This window comes from Hyperolius riggenbachi, chromosome 2 (genome assembly GCF_040937935.1).
Source record: "Hyperolius riggenbachi isolate aHypRig1 chromosome 2, aHypRig1.pri, whole genome shotgun sequence".
Lineage (NCBI taxonomy): Eukaryota > Metazoa > Chordata > Amphibia > Anura > Hyperoliidae > Hyperolius > Hyperolius riggenbachi.
In genome coordinates, this window is record NC_090647.1 from 549,265,242 (window position 1) to 549,289,017 (window position 23,776).

Sequence of the window (23,776 nt, forward strand, 5' to 3'; positions counted from 1 at the left end):
TGAGGAGATCATCGCTAATAAACCGCTGAACCAGATATTTCATTTTTTTTCAATTAGAAAAGATTAATATTTCATAGACCTTTAAAGGGACTCCGAGCTCAAAATCAAAATGAAATTTGCACTCACCTTGGGCTTTCTGCTGGCTCAGTGGCACAGGTAGAAGCAGAGTACCTCTCTGTGATAGGCTGGCTCAGTGGCACAGGTAGAAGCAGAGTACCTCTCTGTGATAGGCTGGCTCAGTGGCACAGGTAGAAGCAGAGCACCTCTCTGTGATAGGCTGGCTCAGTGGCACAGGTAGAAGCAGAGCACCTCTCTGTGATAGGCTGGCTCAGTGGCACAGGTAGAAGCAGAGGACCTCTCTGTGATAGGCAGGCTCAGTGGCACAGGTAGAAGCAGAGTACCTCTCTGTGATTTGCTGGCTCAGTGGCACAGGTAGAAGCAGAGTGCCTCCCTGTGATAGGCTGGCTCAGTGGCACAGCTAGAAGCAGAGTACCTCTCTGTGATAGACTGGCTCAGTGGCACAGGTAGAAGCAGAGTACCTCTCTGTGATAGGCTGGCTCAGTGGCACATGTGGAAGCAGAGGACCTCTCTGGGATAGGCTGGCTCAGTGGCACAGGTAGAAGCAGAGTACATCCATGTGATAAGCTGGCTCAGTGGCACAGGTAGAAGCAGAGTACCTCTGTGATAGGTTGGCTCAGTGGCATAGCTAGAAGCAGAGTGCCTCTCTGTGTGATAGGCTGGCTCAGTGGCACAGGTAGAAGCAGAGTACCTCTCTGTGATAGGCTGGCTCAGTGGCACAGCTAGAAGCAGAGTACCTCTCAGGCCACACTATGAAGCACCTCCCACCCACAGATGGCACAATCTCTTAGCAGTCTTTGCAAAGGCACAACACTTCCGTGGCAGTTTATCAGAAAGGGGGCGTGGTTTACCAATAAAACCTGGATTTTTTGCCGCTACACTGTTATAACCTCTTCTGCCTGTACTGATAGTGCAGGTTTTATATTTACACTGGAGGTCCATTTTAAAGAGGAACTGTACTGAATATGACAATGATTGAAATTGCTTATATTTTACAATATTACTGTAGAAATTTTGCCAGTGTTTGCCCATTGTAAAATCTTCCTCTCCCTGATGTACATTCTGAAATGTATCACAGGAAGCGACATCTTTACTGCTGGAAGGTGCATCACTGCGGAATATATGTGTTCCGAAGTGAGCAAAAACAACACCTGCATTTCCAGAATGCTATGGGAGGATAATTTTGCATGCCTTACCAGCCTAGACTGTGACATCACTGGGAGAGGTGGGGTTATATACCGATATACAGTAATCTCTAGATATAGAAAGTGTTTCTGATGCTGGAACCAGGAAAATTGACGTAAAAGTGGCGATCCTGAATAATTTACTGCATTCTGCTATATATTGTTACGCTGCCTCTTATTTTAAAAAGTTAACCAAGCAGCAGTTTTAGCACCAGAGCATCTCAATAGCATAATAAACATGCATGCCAACAATGTGCCTCATTTTAAAAAAAAACTTAAATTTTACCTCTTCTTTTTACATTTAAAAGTTGATCAGATGCCTTTATTATCCTACTTCCTCCAGATAAGAACTGCTGTAATTATTTTATTTCTCACAATAGCAGAGAGCACACAAAAGCTTTCATCAGCAGGGGAGGTGGGTAGATTGGACACTGTGCTTCAAAGAGTTTAGAGAAGTCACAGATGCTAGCTTCACACCTTTTTTCTGGATAAATGATGGGCAGCTGGAAGGGGAGAGGGGAACATGGCAGCTCCTATAGCTATTAGAAACCAGGACAAACTGCTGAAAAAAAAGTGGTGCTTGGTTCCCTTTAAATTAAAGAAATGGAATCAGACATATGAGATTAGGGTGAATCTTGGCTCTTCCTCTTCAGTAAGTCCGTACCTATTCAGTAAGGAGTCCTTGGGCAAGACTCCATGATGCTGCTACTGCCCCTAGTGGCTGCAGCTCTCAAGTGCTTTGAGTCCGACAGGAGAAAAGGGATACACAAATGTTAACATTATTTTTTTACAAGATCTCGGTACACAAGTCTTAAAATTGACTGACTGAGCGCTGCACTGGACTGGACTGCAGGTGGCGCTCACGCCAGAACTGGGTGCTACTTGTCTATTTTACACTTCGATCATCTCCCCCTACCTCAATTATTGGTGATTTGCTCCAACTCCCCAGGGAATTCAGCAAACCAAATCCCCCCCCCCCCCTTCCCCCCAACACACACACACTTCTGTAAATACCAGTAGGTGGCGCTGTTTTATTCCTACTGACTCTTTCTAGAAAACCAATTTCTCAGGAATAGCGATGGTTCGTGAAGATGTTAATAATTCTGTTGTCTTGCATCATGCAAAAATTGCAGCTTGGCATTGGGCCAGTCAAAATTGTTACAAAGTTTGCATTATATTTGCATGCAAGACATGAATTCTTGGCATCTCATTGGCCAGCTCTACTCGGAAATGAGCCTTACTGGAACCTGTCAGGACAGAAGCATGGGAGCTGATATATTTTTAAAGGTGCGCGTTCCATGGCTTTCATCCTTCACTTCTTAGCATGTGGCCTAGAACAGATGCTCAGTGGCTGCATGCTTGTTCTAAGTTGGCGAATCACTAAACCGTAAAACAGAGCTGGTTCACACTGGGCGATTTTTCAGCGCTTTGCTCTTCGCCGGTGATTAGCAAAGCGCTGCTGCTAATGTATCCCTATGGAGACATTTACACAGCAGCGTTTGTGATTTTGATCAATCGCAAATGCAGCATTTCGGGGGCGATTGCGCAGTGATTCTTGTTCTATTGAACGGGAATCACAACTGCAAATCAAGCTGATTCGCGAGATTTTGCCCGCAAACTGGCGATCACGGGTAAAGTGCAGAGTGTGAACCCGGCTTTACCCCGGCTTTAAAGGGGAACTGAAGTAAGAGGTATACGGAGGCTGCCATATTTATTTTCTTTTAGGCAATACCAGTTGCCTGGCAGCCCTGCTGATCCTCTGCCTCTCATACTATTAGCCATAGCCCCTGAACAAGCATGCAGCAGATCAGGTGTTTCTGACTTTAAAGTCAGATCTGACAAGATTAGCTGCATACTTGTTTCTGGTGTTATTCAGATACTACTGCAGAGAAATAGACCAGCAGGGCTGCCAGGCAACTGGTATTGATTAAAAGGAAATAAATATGGCAGCCTCCGTATATCTCTTACTTCAGTTCCCCTTTAAGAAAAAAAACTGCAGCCCCAGAGACTACACCTCGAAAATAAGTCAGCCATGGCAGGTTCTGTATTCCTGTCCTTACCGGCTCCCTCTTGCTACAAGAGTGATGATTTCTGTGCTTGTGTTTTATACAGTTTTATTTTCCATTTTGACTTTTTGTTTGCTATCATGAATGTTTTGTGCATTTGATAGATTTAAACTGTAAACATTGGTGATGTTTGTACATTTGGTGTAAATAAAACACATTAAGTTAGACCTATGCCTTGTGCAGGAGTGGTGTCTTTGTTTTTTATTCACAGGACAGGAATAGGGATGGTTAGTGAGAAATTGATGAGTTTCATGATCATGCAATTTTTATTTTCAAAATGTTTTAGCAACGTATTTAGGATCTGAATCTCTGGTGATATCACCAGGGGGAAGCAGAGCCCTGGAGGAGAGGAAGAAGAATGGCAACCAACATAACTATTAGTCAAAGATAACCTAATTGAACACAAAATGCAGTTTTAAATGATGGTTTTTATTATTTAGTGAGAAAAAAACTCCAAATCTACATGGCCCTGTGTGAAAAAGTGATTGCCCCCGTGGTTAAAAAATAACTTAACTGTGGTTTATCACACCTGAGTTCAATTTCTGTAGTCACCCCCAGGCCTGATTACTGCCACACCTGTTTCAATCAAGAAATCACTTAAATAGGAGCTGACACAGAAGTAGACCAAAAGCACCTCAAAAGCTAGACATCATTCCAAGATCCAAAGAAATTCAGGAACAAATGAGAACAAAAGTACTGTCATTGAGATCTATCAGTCTGGTAAAGGTTATAAAGCCATTTCTAAAGCTTTGAGACTCCAGCGAACCACAGTGAGAGCCATTATCCACAAATGGCAAAAACATGGAACAGCGATGAACCTTCCCAGGAGTGGCTGGCCGACCAAAATTACCCCAAGAGCGCAGAGAAAACTCATCCGAGAGGCCACAAAAGACCCCAGGACAACATCTAAAGAACTGCAGGCCTCACTTGCCTCAATTAAGGTCAGTGTTCACAACTCCACCATAAGAAAGAGACTGGGCAAAAACGGCCTGCATGGCAGATATCCAAGGCGCAAACCACTTTTAACCACCCTGGCGGTCTATTAAGATCGCCAGGGCGGCTGCGGGAGGGTTTTTTTTTAAATTAAAAAAAAACTATTTCATGCAGCCAACTGAAAGTTGGCTGCATGAAAGCCCACTAGAGGGCGCTCCGGAGGCGTTCTTGCGATCGCCTCCGGCGCCCAGAATAAACAAGGAAGGCCGCAATGAGCGGCCTTCCTTGTTTTGCTTACATCGTCGCCATAGCGATGAGCGGAGTGACGTCATGGACGTCAGCCGCCTCCGATCCAGCCCTTAGCGCTGGCCGGAACTTTTTGTTCCGGCTACGCTGGGCTCAGGCGGCTGGGGGGACCCTCTTTCGCCGCTGCTCGCGGCGGATCGCCGCAGAGCGACGGCGATCAGGCAGCACACGCGGCTGGCAAAGTGCCGGCTGCGTGTGCTGCTCTTTATTTGATGAAAATCGGCCCAGCAGGGCCTGAGCGGCAGCCTCTGGCGGTGATGGACGAGCTGAGCTCGTCCATACCGCCCGGCTGGTTAAGCAAAAAGAACATTAAGGCTTGTCTCAATTTTGCTAAAAAACATCTCAATGATTGCCAAGACTTTTTTGAAAGTACCTTGTGGACCGACGAGACAAAAGTTGAACTTTTTGGAAGGTGCGTGTCCCGTTACATCTGGCGTAGAAGTAACACAGCATTTCAGCAAAAGAACATCATACCAACAGTAAAATGTGGTGGTAGTGTGATGGTCTGGGGTTGTTTTGCTGCTTCAGGACCTGGAAGGCTTGCTGTGATAGATGGAACCATGAATTCTACTGTCTACCAAAAAATCCTGAAGGAGAATGTCCGGCCATCTGTTCGTCAACTCAAGCTGAAGCGATCTTGGGTGCTGCAGCAGGACAATGACCCAAAACACACCAGCAAATCCACCTCTGAATGGCTGAAGAAAAACAAAATGAAGACTTTGGAGTGGCCTAGTCAAAGTCCTGACCTGAATCCTATTGCGATGTTGTGACATGACCTTAAAAAGGTGGTTCATGCTCGAAAACCCTCAAATAAAGCTGAATTACAACAATTCTGCAAAGATGAGTGGGCCAAAATTCTTCCAGAGCGCTGTAAAAGACTCGTTGCCAGTTATCGCAAACACTTGATTGCAGTTATTGCTGCTAAGGGTGGCCCAACCAGTTATTAGGTTCAGGGGGCAATTTCTTTTTCACACAGGGCCATGTAGGTTTTGAGGTTTTTTTCTCACTAAATAATAAAAAACATCATTTAAAACTGCATTTTGTGTTCAATTATGTCTTTGACTAATAGTTAACGGTTTTTGATGAGCAGAAACATTTAAGTGTGACAAATATGCAAAAGAATAAGAAATCAGGAAGGGGGCAAATAGTTTTTCACACCACTGTATATCTTATCTAAAGTTTAGATGGTTTACACAGCAAATCTAGCTGCAAACAGTTTTAATAGAATATGATTATGTATTCCTGTGATACAATGAGAGCAGCCATGTTGTTTGTACACATTACACAGAGGCAGGCTTATCTGTATCTTGTGCCATCAGCCTAATCCCCCCCTCCCGCCTTCTGCCTCTGAAATCTCTGGCTAGTAATACCTCCCCCTCCTCCTGCCCGGACTGAGCTCCCATGAGCCCTTGCTACTGCCAAAGCTCTCTGAAAACCTGTGGGTGTGGCTTTTAGTTTATAGGGAATTAGAGTATTAAAGCAAAACCAAAAAAGTATTTGGCTTGAGGAATGCCCTATATACTATAGGAAAGGAACACAATTATGCAATGTGTAAAAGTTCACCTAGTATCCACTTTAAGCTTTAGTTACTTGGCGCTTCTTCCATCCCCTGGAATTCATCTGTGTCCCTCTGGTCTATTGATTGTCAAGTAGATGCAAATAACTTCGAGTTTATGCAAATTTTGATGCAAATCTATGCAGCTTAAAAATGAACCAATCAAATCCTGCTGAGGTAAAATTCAGTTGGTTTATTTTTCAAGCTGCATACATTTGCATAAAAATGTATTTGCATCTACTTGACCATCACTACTCCTGTCTTCTCTGGGGTCCCGCTGACAGCCCCTGAAGGATCGCCAACCCCTGATGACTCGGTATCTTCTGGGCATGTGCCCTATCCACGTCACTGGCACAGTACGCTCCTGGTGATGTGGGTACGCTCACCCGCGCATGCGCAGACGCCGCCCCATCAGTGGTAGTGGCATTTTTATGGCGTTGTGCTGTGACATCACCCTTATATGCATTGTAAAGCATACTTGCCAGCTTGTTTTGCAAGTGCTGCATCCTTTGTCTTCTGGTGATTTGGAAACATCTCCGCCACTTTGTGCCTATACCGAGGGTCTAGTAGCCTGGCAACCCAGTACAGCTCAGGTAGGTATGCAGTGATTGGTATTACAAATGTGCAGCTGTCACACACATTGGTAGTCACTGAATGTGCTGGGCCTGGCAGTGGCACAGTAGGAATTACCAAGGGGCCCAGGTCCAGCAGCTGCGACTGACTGACAAGGCTGTATATATGCAACACAAGTGTCTGTGGGATGCATATACAAGAAAAAAAAATAGATCACAAGAACAACATTAGCTCTCAAAAGAGCTGTTGAGGATGAGGAGTGCTTTTTAGCAATAAGTATCAGCAAGAAGGAGCAACCTAACAAGCCTAACACAAGAGCCTAACTAGCTTTCCCTATGTCAGCAGGTTCTCTCCCTTCTCTAATTACTGCAGCCACACGAGTGAGTGACAAGGCTGACGCTGCTGCGTTTTATAAGGGGGGGGGGGGGGGGTTCCAGGAGGGAGTGTAGCCTGATTGGCTGCCCTGTGTCTGCTGACTGTGATGTAGAGGGTCAAAGTTTACCCTAATCATGTAGTATAGGGGGCGGGTCGAACTCGCATATAGTTCGAGGTTCACTGCGAATGCGAACCACCGAAGTTTGCGCGAATAAGTTTGCGGTCGAAACGATCGGGCCATCTCTACTCACAGATTCAGTGTGCTTCCTGTATGGCTCTGTGCATGCGCTTCCACAAGATGATTCAAATGATATGCAACAAATCATGCAGCTTGGAAATGGACCAATGACACGCAGCTGCTGCTGCTGGATTTAACTGATCAATCTCCAAGCTGCAAAAATTAACAAAATATGCATAATCGTTAAATTATCCACAAGAGGGCAGTCAAGCCTTAATAGTAAACAGTGTTATGATCTCAGCACTCCATTAGCAATACTATAAGATAAGCCCCACTCTGAAAATAAGCCCTATACACGGCAGTGAATATGTATTATAACTGGGGTATTACTGTCATGGCTTATGATACTAGGTTGAGGCGGCACTCAGGGCTGGATTTGTTGAAAGGCCATGGCCTTGGGTGCTGAAAGACAGACACGCCCCTTATGGATATGCCTATTGGCCCTTGTAGCCAACCACAAGGCAGGGCTCTCGCCCAGTCGGCGCTGGAATTTGTCCGGTCATGTGCGGCTGCTTACCATGGCGACAGATCGGATCACATGACGTATAGGAGCCATACACAGAGAGGACGCCGCAAAGCTGCTGGAAGCCACAGGAGTGAAGACAGACGCTCCGGAACATTCCTGTGGCTGAATCAGCATGCTTGCCTGCAAAGCAGAATCGCACGCAATAAAAAGTAACAGCATTGGATTAAAAAAAAAGTTTCAACTTTTCAGTAGAAATTATCATTTTTATTGAATTGCTGTAAAATCAGATCATTTTATTGCATCATGTGCGGCCACTTATTAAAGAGACTCTGTAACAACAAAAACCTCCCCTGGGGGGTACTCACCTCGGGTGGGGGAAGCCTCCGGATCCTAATGAGGCTTCCCACGCCGTCCTCTGTCCCACGGGGGTCTCGCTGCAGCCCTCCGAACAGCCGGCGACAGAGCCGACTGTAGCTTCAATATTTACCTTTGGCGCTGTGGCGACTTTCGGCACGGAAATAGACGGAAATACCCGATCTCCGTCGGGTCCGCTCTACTGCGCAGGCACCGGAAACTTGCGCCTGCGCAGTAGAGCAGACCCGACGGCGATCGGGTATTTCCGCCTACTTCGGCGCCGACAGCCATCAGAGTGCCTGCGCAGGAGCCAGGAAGGTAAATATTACGTCACGGCTGTACGGAGGGCTACAGCGAGACCCCCGAGGGACGCAGGACGGCGTGGGAAGCCTCATTAGGATCCTGAGGCTTCCCCCACCCGAGGTGAGTACCCCCCAGGGGCCGTTTTGTCGTTACAGTTCCTCTTTAAGCATGGCCGTATTTCAGGCAAGGCCACAAGGCCATGGCCTCGGGCACCAGGAAAGCAAGGAGCTGTGGGCAGCAGGATGGCAGTAGCACTTAGCCTGCTAAACATTCATCCTGCTACACAGAGTTTTCACATAGCGGTGGGCGGCTACCCACAGCTGGAACTGCCACTCGGGGGATGAAGGGGCAATAAAGGGCACTTACAGTAATTTGTGAGCTGCCTGTCACTCACAGAATGTGCCGCTCGCCAAAGAGCTTACAATCTAATCCCTGCCTTCACTTCATTAACTGTCTTTATAGGAGCCAAAGATCTTAAAAACCTAATCCCTGCCTTCACTTCACTAACTGTCCTTATAGGAGCCTACAATGTAATCCTGTGTGTGTGTGTGTGTGTGTGTGTGTGTGTGTGTGTGTGTGTCAGGATGCTGTCAGTCTGGAGGCAGCTGGTAATGGTGGCCTTGGGCGGTAAAAAGTACAAAACCTGGCCCTGTTGGTTAGACGCAACATAAAAACAGGTGTCCTTTATATATCTTACTGACCAGTAGAGACCGCTCACAAGCCTCCTGTGTATGGTGCTGAGGTCTGTAAGGTAGGTGACCCCCAGATGATTTGCGGAGGCAGAGGGTCAGCAGGCTAGCCAGGCAACTGGTAATGTTTAACAGGAAATAAATATGGCAACCTAGTTATAACTCTCACCTTGGGTTCACTTTAACTTTCAAATCCAGAGAAGCAGCTAAAGGCCTGACCGCATCTGTAAAAAACGTCCATTTGAGAACAATCTAGCTAGTGAGGGTGCGTTTCCACTAACGCTAATTCGCATGCGTTCCCCGCATGCAAATTTGTATAACCAAAAAAAGTAAATGAGCCTGTATCCACTTGTGAGGAAACCGGAGCGTTTTCTTGTGCAGGAAAAATCCAGCAGAGGCATCCGAATTCGGACAGCGCACACACCGCATGTGATTCGCATACAATGAGCTCTATTCTCAAAGAGCCAAATTTTCCGCCAAATTTTACTGCTATATTCCCGCCAGCGGTAAACTCCGCATTTTTTCCACATTCATTAATATTTTCCGCATGTTTTCAGAATGAATCCCGCACTTTTACCACACTTTTTCTGCATGCGGAAAAAACATGCGGAACATTTTGAGAATTCCAACTTGACGGTATTTTGGGTGCAAACTTCCCGCATGTACTTTACATCATGCGGGAAGTCTTTGAAAATAGAGCCCAATGTATTTAATAGGGAATTTGCATGACGTTTTTGTATGCAAATTTTCATGCGAATTCGCATACGATTTCGCATGAAATCAATGAAAAAGCTCACAGGCACGGCCATGGTTAAATTCGCACATAGCGTCATCCATGCGAAATAGTATGCGAATTTGCGGTAAAATTCGCATACAACCGCATGCGATTTCGCTCCTGCATGCGAATTTGTCCGCGGAGATTCCCCACCGCACTAGTGGAAACGCACCCTCAAAGTTGTGCATATTTTAGGTGTGAAAGCGTACCATTTTTTTCTACATCACTTTTGTAACTTTTTTTGTCTCAAAATTTCATGCAGCTCTGCGGCCGCTAGATGGAGCACCTCTCTCTGCATGAATGAATGAAGCTCCTTTCTGTATAAATGATCCATAAGTTGCCCATTGACTTGACTGTACAGTTTTTTTTTTCCATCAGCATCATCATGCAACCTTTCAGTGCAATTTTTAAGAATTGTACAAAAAAGCGCAGTGAGTGGCGCAAACCGGTGTAAAAAAAATCCTATGGTTGATAGGAACAGAAATTGTAATATATCCAAATGTTGGATCTTATGATCGAATCAGAAGAGAGAAAATGCCCTAATCGACTCGGTTATGGGAACAATCGATAATTACCTTCCGATGACTTTCGATTGTAAAAATCATGTGGAAAGATTGCATAAGCACTGTTGCAATAATGTTGGCACTTTATAAATAAATAAAATAAAATCTTTTGAAAAAATAGTATTGTAATTTGTATACATACATGACTGTACAATTTCATTGCTAAGCAAGAAAGGACTAAAGTTTCACTTAACCACTTGTGATCTTTCAAGCTGACTAAGAACTTCAGCAAGCTGTGTATGTACTGTAATAATAATATCATATACTATAAGCAGCAGTTGCCCTGAAGTTAGATGGCGGCTGAGCTACTTCCGGTACCTCCCAGGTGACGCTCTAGCTCTCCCCAGTCCACTACTATCCCTCTCAGTCCTCCACACTCTATGGTATATAACGGGACAGGCATGTTAGAGGATCAGTGACAGCCCTGGGGAGAGCCAGGTGAGCCTTTTTTCCTAATATTTCAGCAGGTAGGGGCGCCCTCCTGTGTACACTGCCTGTAAGTGCACGATGGGGACCTGTTCACTCTAATTAGTAGCATTGTATTTATTGATTATAATCAAGGGATGTGCAGCTGTATCTGTGGGTATCTATACAGGGCTGATTATGTGGATTGTACAGCAGCTGCTCTGTATGCACCAGCATGGCTCAGAGGGACTGCTGGGACTTGTGGTGCAGCACAGCTGAGATTGGGTACAGCAGTTTATATTCTGATTATTGGATTAATATCACAGTCCTGGGAGGGACTGTTGCATTGACTGGCACCTGTTGTCTTTAGCAGTGCTGTTAGGTCATCTGTGTGTATTTTACTATAGGGAATATTCACATTGGCAGTGTTGCTTTGTGTTATACTGCTTGTCGTTTTGCTGGCCTACAAAATGCAGCAGGCCAAAACTTTTTTTTGCTTCCCTAAAATCTCTCTGCCGTGATGAGAAAGCAAAGCAACTGGTGACTGAGCACTTAAGGCCACCATGTGTTTTATTTGTTCTAATTAGTCAATTAGGTGTTTGTTTTGGTTAAAAAAATTAGGTTATCGTCTGAAAGAGTTCTATCATCACTTTCCTGGGAGAGGTAGAAAGCCAGTACAGTTTTACTGAATAGATGGGGGCAATGAGGCATAATCAGTTGTATAGCGGTGGGCAGCGTGAGAGAGATCCTAGCGCTGTCGCATAGCGTGTGGCTAGACTTGTGATGGCGTCTTACCAATGATCTCAATGGTTGATGATGACAGATGTGTTAAGCTGCGTACACACATGAGATAAAAATCTTTAGACACGGATGTGGAATGACAGTTTGTTCAACTGCCTGTCGTCAGAAAAGGCATCAACGATGTATACACGAAGTGACTACAGACTTGTGGTTTTCCAAAACAAGCAGGGCTGTTTAGTCAGTACAAAAATCTTCCAACTCTGACTCCTCAGTTTATGAAACCACCGACTCCAACTCAGGGTACCCAAAATGGCTCCGACTCCTTAGTCTAATACTTACCAGGATTGTGGATTTTGTGCAAAATCATCAGACTCCAACTCCTCAGTTTATGAAATCTCCGACTTCGGGTACCCAAAATTGCTCCGACTCCTCGACTCCACAGCCCTGAAAACAACGGACCAGTTTTGACGGATCAACTCCGAGTCAGACTGTTCCCAGTATTGCATGCAAAAAATAATTGCTCTTTTATGGATGGACATTGCCAAAACACAAGTAATAAATGATCTACCTGTGGTGTGTGTACAAGAATGCTAGTTAAAGAGACACTGAAGCGAAAAAAATATGATATAATGAATTGGTTGTGTACTATGAATAATTACTAGAAGATTAGCAGCAAAGAAAATCTCATACTTTTATTTTCAGGTATATAGTGTTTTTTCTAACATTGCATCATTCTCTAATATGTGCAGATTACACAACACTCAGCATTCAAAATTATTCTTTCAGAGCAGTCTGTGAACTAATGACCTCTCCTCTGGCAGAGAAAAATAAATTTGTTCACTAACAGTTGAGCTAATAAAAGTCAAAAGACAGCCCTCTCCACGATTTTGAAAGTCGTAGAGCTTAATGGCTATTTTGCATAGAGATAACTGGAGTTTTTTAACTCTTCCTGTACTGAAAACAATTAGACTGATGTATCTGATCTTAATGTTTTATTTCTTAGCTGTACTACACATACAAATCATAATTTATTTTTTTCGCTTCAGTGTCTCTTTAAAGGACAGGACAGAACTGAACTGAAGTGAGTGGGATATGGAGGATGCCATATTTATTTCCTTTTAAGTAATACTAGTTGCCTGGCTGTCCTGCTGATCCTCTGCCTCTTAATACTTTTAGCCACAGACCCTGAACAAGCTTGCAGCAGATCAGGTGTTTCTGACATTGTCAGATCTGACAAGCCTAGCTGCATGCATGTTTCTGGTTTGATTCAGACACTACTGCAGCCAAACAGACCAGCAGGGCTGCCAGGCAACTGGTATTGTTTAAAAGGAAATAAATCTGGCAGCCTCCATATTCCTCTCACTTCAGTTGTCCTTTTGATGTCATTTCCAAATGAGCACGCACTGATGCAAACAAGATCATTCTATTGTCACTACAAAAACCTTGGAGGAGAAATTAGGAGGGCGTATACCCCAAGAAACTTGACCACAAAAAACTTTTTTTTTTTTCAGTTAAAATATCATAATTTTATTGGTTTTATCAAAAAATAATAAAAATGTTTAAGAAACTAGACGGTGGTTGATAAGACCTCCGCTCACACAACACACGCCATCCACAATACAAGCTCCATAGAACTTCTAGCCCCCAAGCAAGATTCAAGTGTAGCTACAAATAACTATGCAGCGTAATTGCTGACCAGTATAGCTTCAGCAGTTCAGTTCCAAGTAACGTATGGCTATAAGGATCCAGTGATTAGTGCACTTAAAGGGAACCAGAGACGAAGCACCCCTGTGTATTTTACCATATATATCAGTAAGAACATTAGAGAAAACACTTACCATGCTCTCTGTTTCATCCTCACTGCTAAAAGTGTCTGTTATCAGCTGTGATAAGAATCCCGGACAGAGCATTCAGTCTGGCTTTGCAGGGAATAATTATAGCTGAGTCATTATAGCAGAGCCACACGGGGGCAGGCTTGGTCTTGAAAAGACAACAGAGAAGACAGACTCAGCTATAATCTTTCCGTAGCAAAGCCAGACTGAGTGCTCAGTCAGGGATTCTTATCAGAGGTGATAACAGTCAGATTACACAGAGAACAATGAAACAAAGAGCAGATTAGGTGTTTACTGTCATGTTCCCACTGATTTATAAGGTAAAATACAAGAGGGTGCTTCATCTCTGGTTCTCTTTAATCATAGTCCCGTTAGGGATCCCGCATAAATAGAAACAGCAATTACTCAACGGCAGTAATAAATGAAAACGTGGACAATTCACTGTTGTGTGAAAGCAGACCATGAGACAACATTGTGCTTAGATTGCGCTGTATACAACCAGCAGAGGCAAGCTGCAGTTGGTAATGTTACACCGTCTGATCCGGTAGACTGTCGTTGGTCGCTTGAGCCAAACAATCATTGTGGTATGTGTGTGTGCAGCTTTATAGGCTGAATTTGCCAAAACGAAAAGAACTGTACTAGTTTATATTGCTTTGCACCCACTATGCTCTTTGCAGTGCGCTATAATGTAAGTTATGACTGCACGGTGGGCTGCAAAGCACCCAATCACATTGCCGCGTTGGCGTTTGAGGTGCTTCGTAGTAGCAATGCCAAGCGAGTTGCGTGCTACCGGACACAATGCAGGTTGTGCCTTCATTACAGGTGACTGGCAATGGGGTACTGTGTGTCAGTTGTGCAGGTTGCCACAAGATGCCAATCTAGTTCAGTGTGAACTAAGCCATAGTAGAAGACCAATCTCGAGATGTGTTGCAATGTGCGGCATGCGCAATGAATTCACTGTGCGGGGTTCACACTGCAGAATGCAGGAACTTGCGCTCAGCGATGGTGATTTTGCAAAGCAACTTTTAGAGCAATTTTTGAATGACTGTGTATTTTCACTCAAAATGCATGACTCTAAAAAATGCTACTTGCAGCAGGTTTGCGATCCTAAAGGGCTTGTTCACTTCTAGGGCGTTGGCACCTTTTTGCTTTTGTTCTTTTCGAAGCGCAGGCGATTTTGAAAATCACTTGTGCAATGATTCCTTATGGGAGTGTTCATATCAGCGCGTTTCGTCTGCTTTCCGCTGAACAAAGCACTGCCTGAACTATTTTGGGGGCGATTTGCCTATAATGGCAAGTATAGGGAAATCGCAAACCGATTGAAAAAGTGCTTGGTATAGCGATTTACCCCAGCTCATTTAAAAATAAATACATTTTATTAATTTTCGGGGTTAAAACAAATCGCCCTGCAACAGCGCTTAGAAAAGCGTTTTACAAAAAACTGCAACGCTTAGGTAAGCGCAGGATGCTATGAAGAAAGCTTCGCGTAGCCCGGGGCGCGCAGGCACAGTTGCAGTCGAATTGCAAGTCAACGGTAACGGAACTGGCTGGTGCGGGAGAAAGGAGGCTTGTGGAGGACCGTTGTGGGGCAGGATGGCTGTTTGGGGGGGGGGGGCGGCTTGGGGAAGCCCCAGGTAAGTGAAACTGTTTGCTTCACAGTAACTTTACAGTTTCGCCTTAAAGTGGATCCGAGATGAACTTTTACTCATTGCATAATTGTGTTCCTTTCCAATTGTTTATAGGGTATTCCTCAAGCCAATACTTTTTTTGTTTTAATACTCTAATTTCTTATCAACGAAACAAGCCCCGCCCACAGCTTTTAAGAGAGCCTTGGCATTTTCAGACAGTAGCAAGGGCTCATGGGAGCGCAGTCTGGGCAGGAGGAAGGGGAGGTATTACTAGCCAGAGATTGCAGAGGGGAGGAGAAGTGGGGATTCGTTTTTTTTGGGTTTTTTTCACAGGCTGAGTGCTGATGATGCAGATACTGGAAAACTGTGTACTCACCTTGGGTAGTTTTCCTTTCCTAGTGTTTGTCCATGTCAGCGTACTGCTGGGCAAAGCCCCGCCTCCCTTTGCCCTGATAGGACAATAAATTAATAAAGCCCCTTAGACACCCCATACTGCCATTCCGTATTACTAGATCGAGCCGACAGCATAGGGCGGGGCCGTACGCTGACATGGACAAACACTAGGAAAGGAAAACTACCCAAGGTGAGTACACAGTTTTCCAGTTTCCCTAGTGTTTGCCATGTCAGCGTACTGCTGGGCAATAACTAGACAAAATCAGGGTGGGTATGCTGAACAGAAATTTAATATACTAAACATAGAACTGAAATCAAACAGCATTATTCGTTGCAGAGGAAATCACTTTCTTTCCAAAATCAACAGTTGATAGAGAGGCTGGCTCAACACAATAATGCTTTATAAAAGTGTGATCAGTTGCCCAGTTTGCAGCTTTACATACAGTTAGTAGTGATACTTTGTTCAATGCTGCCCACGAAGAAGATATACTTCTTGTTGAATGGGCGTTAATGTCCTGCGGTGGCTCTAAGTCTCTTGACTTATATGCCATCTGTATTAACTTTACAACCCAACAGGCCAAGGTCCTTGTGGACGCCATTTTTCCCTTTCTGTATCCTGTTGGGATAATGAATAGTCTGTCAGATTCCCTAATTTGACTTGTTGCTTCCAAATATGCCTTAATAGTCGATGGGATGTCCAGAGAATGAGGCTTCGAGGGATCGTCCTGCGAAGCAAATGATGGGAGTGTCCACTCTTGATTAAAGTGAAAAAGAGAAGAACACTTTGGAAGAAACGTCTGTACAGGAAATAATACCACTCTATCCTGAAAGAATATTAAATAAGGCTCCTTGCATGACAATGCTTGCAGCTCCGATATTCTTCTTCCAGAAGTAATGGCTATTAGGAATACTGTCTTCCATGATAGGTTTTGTATTGTTGCTTTATCATTCTGGAAGTCAGCAGATGAAGACAGGAAGTCTAAAATTAATGGCAAATCCCACTTCGGAAACCTTGGTTTAATAGGAGGCCTCAATTTAATCGCGGCCTTAAAAAATTGTTTAACTAATTGTTCGGCAGCCCACGATATTCCTGATACTGAAGAAATGGCCGATACTTGTCTCCTAAGAGTTGAGTATGACAGATTCAGATTCAAACCCTTTTGCAAAAATAACAACAGGTCGCATGGTTTTATATTGTCTGATGATAGTCCCTGTTCGTTGGAAAAGGTCTGAAAGGCTTTCCATACTCTGTTGTATGAGGTCGTCGTTGACGGCTTCTTGGCCCTGAGCAGCGTCTCCACCACCTCCACTGTACAACCTGTACTTAGTAGCCTAGCCCTCTCAAATTCCAGGCCATTAGCTGTAGATGTTTCAGATTGCCATGATGAACTTGTCCTTGTGACAAAAGATCCCTGATCATTGGCAGTGGTAATGGATCCTCCTTGGACATCTGGAGAAGTAGTGGGAACCAAGGCCTGGCTGGCCAATATGGCAGTACTGCTATCACTTCCATTTTGAGGTAACTCAACTTCTGCAGGAATCTGAAGATCAACGGAGTCGGCGGGAAGGCATAGGCCCTGCTGAACCTCCAATTGTGTGTCAACGCATCCACTCCCAGGGCCTGCTGGTCTGGATACCTTGAATAATACAGGGGCGTCTTGTGATTTTTCCGTGAGGCAAACAAATCTATCTGGGGTAACCCCCATTTGCGCACCAGTTGGAGAAAAATTTTCGGATGCAGAGACCACTCGTTGTTGTCTAGATGGTGACGAGACAGAAAATCCGCCTGCTGGTTCTGTGGTCCTGGCAGATAGATAGCCGAAATGTCCCTGAAATACTTCTGAGCCAGTTGCATAATCGGACCAACCTCCATCATTAGGGTTTCGCTGTGCGTCCCCCCTTGTCTCTTCACATATGAGACTGCCGATACATTGTCCATTCTTAGAAGGACTGAATGACCTTCCAACTCTGGCAGAAAATGACATAGAGCTTGATGGGCTGCTCTGAGTTCCAGTACATTGGAGACGGCTTGATGACAGTCTTCCTTCCAAACCCCCTGAGCTGGTTGGGATTCTAGCACTGCCCCCCATCCCACAATACTGGCATCTGTCGTAACAATTTTCCAATCTGGAGGGAATAAGCTGCGACAATTCATCAAATTGTGACTGCTCAACCACCATTTCAGAGAGTTCTTTACTGACCCCGGAATCTCTATCCACTGTTTCATACTCTGTGTCCCATTGTTTCAGAAAGTTCAACTGGAATGGCCTCAAATGCCAATGGGCCCATGACACCATGAGAATAGTTGAGGACATGAGGCCTAACAGACTCTGACACTCCCTTGCTCGAACCACTCGCTTTGTTATCACCTTCTGAACTGATGTTTGAATTTTGATCATCTTTTCCTCCGGTAGAGAGATAGAGCGATGTACCGTGTCTATTATCGCCCCCAGAAATAGCATCCTTTGTGAGGGTCGAAGATGACTTTTCTCTAGGTTTATTATCCAACCATAATCTGATAATGTCTCTATTACTACTGCCTGGTGCTGAAGCAGAATTTGTTCTGATGAGGCCAGGAGAATGATGTCGTCCAAGTAATGAAGGACGCGTATTCCCCGAAGACGTAACAATGAAATTACCGCAAGAAGCACCTTTGAAAACGTTCGAGGAGAAGTAGCGAGACCAAATGGAAGACAAACGAATTGCAGGTGCAGATCTCCTATCGCAAACCGAAGAAACTTCTGAAATTTTGGATGCACCGGGACGTGAAAATACGCGTCCTTCAAATCTATGGACGACATCCAATCTCCTGGCCCCATACACATCATTATGGATGACAGAGTCTCCATTTTGAATCTTGGAATTTGAATGAATTTGTTTATTTTCTTTAAATCCAACACGGGTCTTAGGCTTCCTGACTTCTTCTTTATGAGAAATATTGGAGAATAGTAACCTGTACCTTCTTCTGAAGGCGGAACTGGACAAACCGCCTCTTGATCTAACATTTTCGACACATATTCTTTTAGAATTAGTCTTTTTTCCCTTGTCTTTGGAATTTTTGTCCCAATCATATGGTCCCTTGGCGGATATTCCTTGAATGTCCACTGATGACCTGAAGACACAGTGTCCACTATCCACATATTCTGTACACTTCCCGCCCAGACATCCTTGAAGTATTGCAGTCTTGCACCTACTGGGATATCTAGAGCGGGCCTCGTCTCAAAAAGATTTACCTCCTTCTGCATTAGTGGTCTTTGATCTATTGGCTTTTTGGAATGTCTGGGTTGATCTCCAATTTCTTCTGTAGTCCCTACCAGGCTTATATGACTTCGCTTCCGTGAATTTATTGACTACCTGCTTCCTATATTGCGGGAACCTCTGTTTTCTAAATTTGCGATCTTGCGGCAATAGCCCGGATTTTCCTCCAGTCACTCTTGAAATCGCCGCATCCATCTTTTGGCCGAAAAGATACTTCCCGTCAAACGGAATCTTTGCCCATGACTGTTTTGACGTTGAATCTGCTGCCCATGGCTTCAGCCATAGACATCTTCTGGCCATTACTGAAAATAACATTGACCTACTAGAGCTTCGAACTAGATCAACGCTCGCAGCTCCCACAAAATCTGCAGTCAATGACAATTCCTGAAAAGCAAACGATAAGTCTTCCAAATCCTTTGCTCTCTTCACTGCCCTCTGTAAGTCTTCTACCCAAACTTTCATTGCCTTTGCTACCGAGGTCAAGGTGATAGCAATCTTCGCTGCCTCTCCTGCCGACAAGTATGCTCTTTTAAGATCTTGATCTATTTGGCGATCTAAGACGTCTCTAAATAAAGTGGAATCTTCCATCGGGAGCGTCACATTCCTAACCACTTTCATTAAAGAGGCATCCACAATTGGATTAGACTGTACTAAATCTTCACTATGCTGCGAAAGGGGGTACATTTTTTGATAACGGTTTTTAAGGGAAGGCTTTTTAGTAGTTTTTTCCCATTCTTCCAGAATGAGTTCCCTAATTTCCTCCATAAGTGGAAAAAAGGTCTTATCTTTACTGAGATGCTTATAATATCTTCTCTTTTTATTTTGGGGCGAAGAGCAGTCTTCTTCCCACTCAATCGCCTCCTTCACTCTTGACACAAATGGGGGAATTAGAGTAAAATCAAATCCCACCCCCTCATCATCAGAATCAGAATTTGACGAATTCCTTTCCGGAGATGAAGAATCTGGCGTCCCTAATCGGGGAGATTTCTTTGAAATCGAGATTTCTGATACAGCATCCTTGACTACCTGCTTAATTAGGGAAGAAACATCCCTGTTTTCTTTAGCAATGTCAGCATAACACAGTTCACAAACTTTTTTGCTCGGTAAAGAAGATCTTCCACAGATCCAACATTTCTCAGGGTCAGGACCTGACTGCCCATGACTAGCTGTACTTATCGAAGGACCGGGGCAGTGATCCTGAACTGACTTTTCAGTTGATGAACCCCTTTCCTCTTGCTGGATCCGAAGCTCAGTAGATTTTACTATTTTAACACTATCCTCAGTCTTTTCTTTTGATCTGGACGTATTTGCGGAAGGATCTCGTGTCTTCGATCCCCCTGTATGGGACCCTGACTTCTCTCTTGACTCATGACGTCTAGAGGATTCTTTAGTCTTTGAGTCTTCATGCGACCTGTCAATACGACGATAATACGTCAGTTTTATGACAGATTGACATTCAGCTCACAAATAAATACTTACCACCCTTACCTATTTGACTTAGACTTTGATCTGGATTTGGAACGAGATCTAGTCTTAGGGTACTCTCCCTGATGTTTTCCCATAACAGCAACTGTAATAGAAATAGCGCGCCATCAGGAACTATCCTGACACTATACACTATATGGCAGCAATATACATAACCGTTCATATACACATATATATATACCTATATACATACACAGATCTATACTATCCTCATAGTTTATGTCCACATAACAATGACCAAGAACCAAAATAAAATACCAAATACACAGCCCAGAGCAGCATAATCTTACACCACCATAACACAAGTACAATTATATCCAACTACCTTACAGCTACTCCCTACGCAGCCACCAATAATCAAAGAACTTTCCCCCAGAAGTACCTCTGGAAAACAGAACCTTTTTCAAAATTACATAAATAATCCATGATCCTACCTGGTCAGATGCACCCCAGGGTTCCAAATGGAAGACGCTCTCCGACACCACCAGGACGCTACCTACACTTCCTGCCTTTAACTTGCCGCTCCGGAAGTGATCAGCCGGCAAATCTCCGGCCTCTGCCCATAACCAAAATGGCCGCCGCAACACTTCCGCCCTCTCTCCGCATCAGAAAAGAAGAGGAACTCTCTCGCGCGCGCGCGCGAGACCCGGAAGTTCCGCCTCTCTTGGACGCTAAGGCCACGCTGACGCTATACTGCATAGCAGGTAGCGTCCAAAAATTTTTAACATGCCCTTGCGCCTGACAGTTGCCGGGAATCCACAACACCCTTTAGGTGTTCAACGTGGTCGCAGGATGTCCTTATACATATGCCCCGGAGAGTACCAGAGGGGGCTCCACTCCTCCTAGGGGCGTTTAGCCACCTGAGGACGTGGACTACAGCAGAGGAGCCAAGCTGCTGGGACCGCATAGCGGAGGTAAGGGATCTATCCTGCTGGAGGCGAGGAATTGAAAAGGAATGGCAGTATGGGGTGTCTAAGGGGCTTTATTAATTTATTGTCCTATCAGGGCAAAGGGAGGCGGGGCTCTGCCCAGCAGTACGCTGACATGGCAAACACTAGGGAAAAGCATGCTTGGGTGTAATGTTTACAAACAACATGGCTGCTGTCATTGTATCTCAGGAAGAAATAATCCTATTCTATTGAAGCTGTTTGCAGCTAGATTTGCTGTGTAAACTATCTAAAATTTAGTTAAGCTATATAGACAAGTTACTTGTTAGTTTTTCATCTCGGATCCGCTTTAAACTGCAAAGAAAAAATAAATTGCATAGAAGTTTCCACCAGGGGGCATTGTAATCCCACACAGATGGCCCAGGATAATGTGCTCTGATTTATAGCAGATACAGTATTAGCCATTCCCACCCAACACCCTGAGGGCTGTATTATAAAGCAGTGTTTTCTATGAGAAGAATTCCTCCTCAGCTGTGCTCAGACCTTTGGTGACATAAATGGAAAAGCATTAATGTGCTAGCTAGCCCTCAGGGAAAGCAAACAGTTATTTTATTAGGATGATGACATTTATTGGTTAATGTAATTAAAGCACACCTGTAGTAAGAGGGATATGGAGGCTGCCATATTGATTTCCTTTTAAACAATACCAGTTGCCTGGCTGTCTGGCTGAACTTGCAGCCATAAACACTGAACTAGCATGCAACAGATCAGGTGTTTCTGACAACTGTAAGGACAGCGATCTGGAGGCTGCCATATTTATATCCTGTTAAACAATACCAGTTACCTGGCAGCCCTGCTTATCTATTTGGCTGCTGTAATGTCTGAATCACAGATGTGACAATAAATGTCAGAAACGCCTGATGTGCTGCATGCTTGTTCAGGGCTTATGGCTAAAAGTATTAGAAGATCAGCAGGACAGCCAGGCAACTGGTATTACCTATAAGTAAATATGGCTGCCTCCATAGCCCTCTTGCTACAGCTGTCCTTTAAAGGGAACCTAAACTGAGAAGGATATGGATTTTTCCTTTTAAATAATACCAGTTGCCTGACTCTCCTGCTGATCCTGTGTCTCTAATACTTTTAGCCACAGCCCCTCAACAAGCATGGAGATCAGGTGCTCTGACTGAAGTCAGACTGGATTAGCTGCTTGTTTCAGGTGTGTGTGATTCAGCCACTACTGCAGCCAAAGTGATCAGGGCAGCCAGGCAACTGGTATTGTTTAAAAGGAAACCTTCATATCCCTCTGTTTAGTAGGAGGGGTTAACGTTAGGGATGATGGAAGCAGATAGAATATTGGTGATAATACATTATCGATATCCTAGCAATCGGCACCACCATTCACCCAAATCAGATGCCTGGTATACACTGAGGCCCAGTGCACAGCAAAACCGCTAGCACATTGTCAAAACGCTGGCGGTTTTTAAAGCAGATTTCAGAGCAATTCTAGGCATGCCTAGCATTTTTTGGAGCGTTTTTGTGTAGCAGATTACAAATATTGTTACAGTAAAAGCTGTTACTGAACAGCTTCTGTAACAAAAACGACTGGAAAACCTCTCTGATGTAGCGTTTTGCACAGCGGTTTGCGCTTTTCCTATACTTTACATTGAGGCAGAAACGCTTCTGCAAACCGCAAACGTGCAGCAGGAGCCACGTTTGCGGGTGGGAAAACCTCAAACCGCTGGTGTGCACCATCCCATTGAAATACATTACCCAAGCGTTTTCACTGGCTGATTCGGCTGGCGGATCGCTGCTAAAACCGCTCAGTGTGCACCGGGCCTAAAGGTGGCCACACACCATACAATTTAAATATCTGTTCAATTTAAGATTGTTCAATTTAAGAATTGCTATCAATTTTTCTGATTGTAACATTTCAAAAATATAACCAATGTACCACACACACTTGCTCAATCTTTCCCCAATTATGATAAAAATGATTGGAAACTCTGACAAAATTGCTAGGGTGTGTATATTAATAAATTGGCAATCTAACACACCCCATACAATCTTTAGAAAGATTGAAGAAAAATATCTGGCATTCCGGATCGATAAAAATCTAAGAAAACGGGAAATCCGTTTTTTTTAGGTCCAATTGTTTTATTGAATTGCCGTAAAATCGGATAATTTTATTGTATCGTGTGGCCACCTTTACTATTTTCTCTGATTTGTGTGGATATCATAAGATTATGAGGAAGAGGAAGCAAAGTACATAAAAATCAGGAGAAGACGGAAGATTCGTTTCCTGTAGAGTAAAATATTTCCATACAGGTTGTCATCAGAGAGCAGCAATCAGCTATGCGATAAGACAAGCCTGGCTATAGGGCTATACAATGTACATCAATGCCAGATAACAGGGACACCCAGAGGCAAAACAAGATAACATAGCTGCTCAAATGACTTCCTCAAGAAAGTTACTACAGACATATTATTATTCACAGTCTCGCAGGTGAGATCATCCCAGCACACTCTGCCAAACGTGTGTGTATTCCCTGTGGCATTTGTGTGTGTTTTTTTTGTTTTGTTTTTTTCTTTTCTATGTGTGTTGTGTGTATTTTTTTTTTATTTATTTATTTATTTATTTTTTATTATTATTTTTAAAGGAAACCCAAAGTAAGAATCATATGGAGGCTTT

The 23,776-nt window shown here is 44.1% G+C and overlaps 1 protein-coding gene across 1 annotated transcript in view; it reads left to right on the plus strand.

Moving 5' to 3' along the window:
- The first annotated feature begins 10,814 nt into the window (after positions 1-10,814).
- Positions 10,815-23,776, plus strand: part of B4GALT4 (beta-1,4-galactosyltransferase 4) — a 108,197-nt gene continuing 95,235 nt past the window's right edge. Inside the window, exon 1 of the mRNA XM_068270846.1 lies at positions 10,815-10,896. The gene's annotated coding sequence lies outside the window, so the exon portion shown is untranslated. The remainder of the gene's footprint in view (positions 10,897-23,776) is intronic.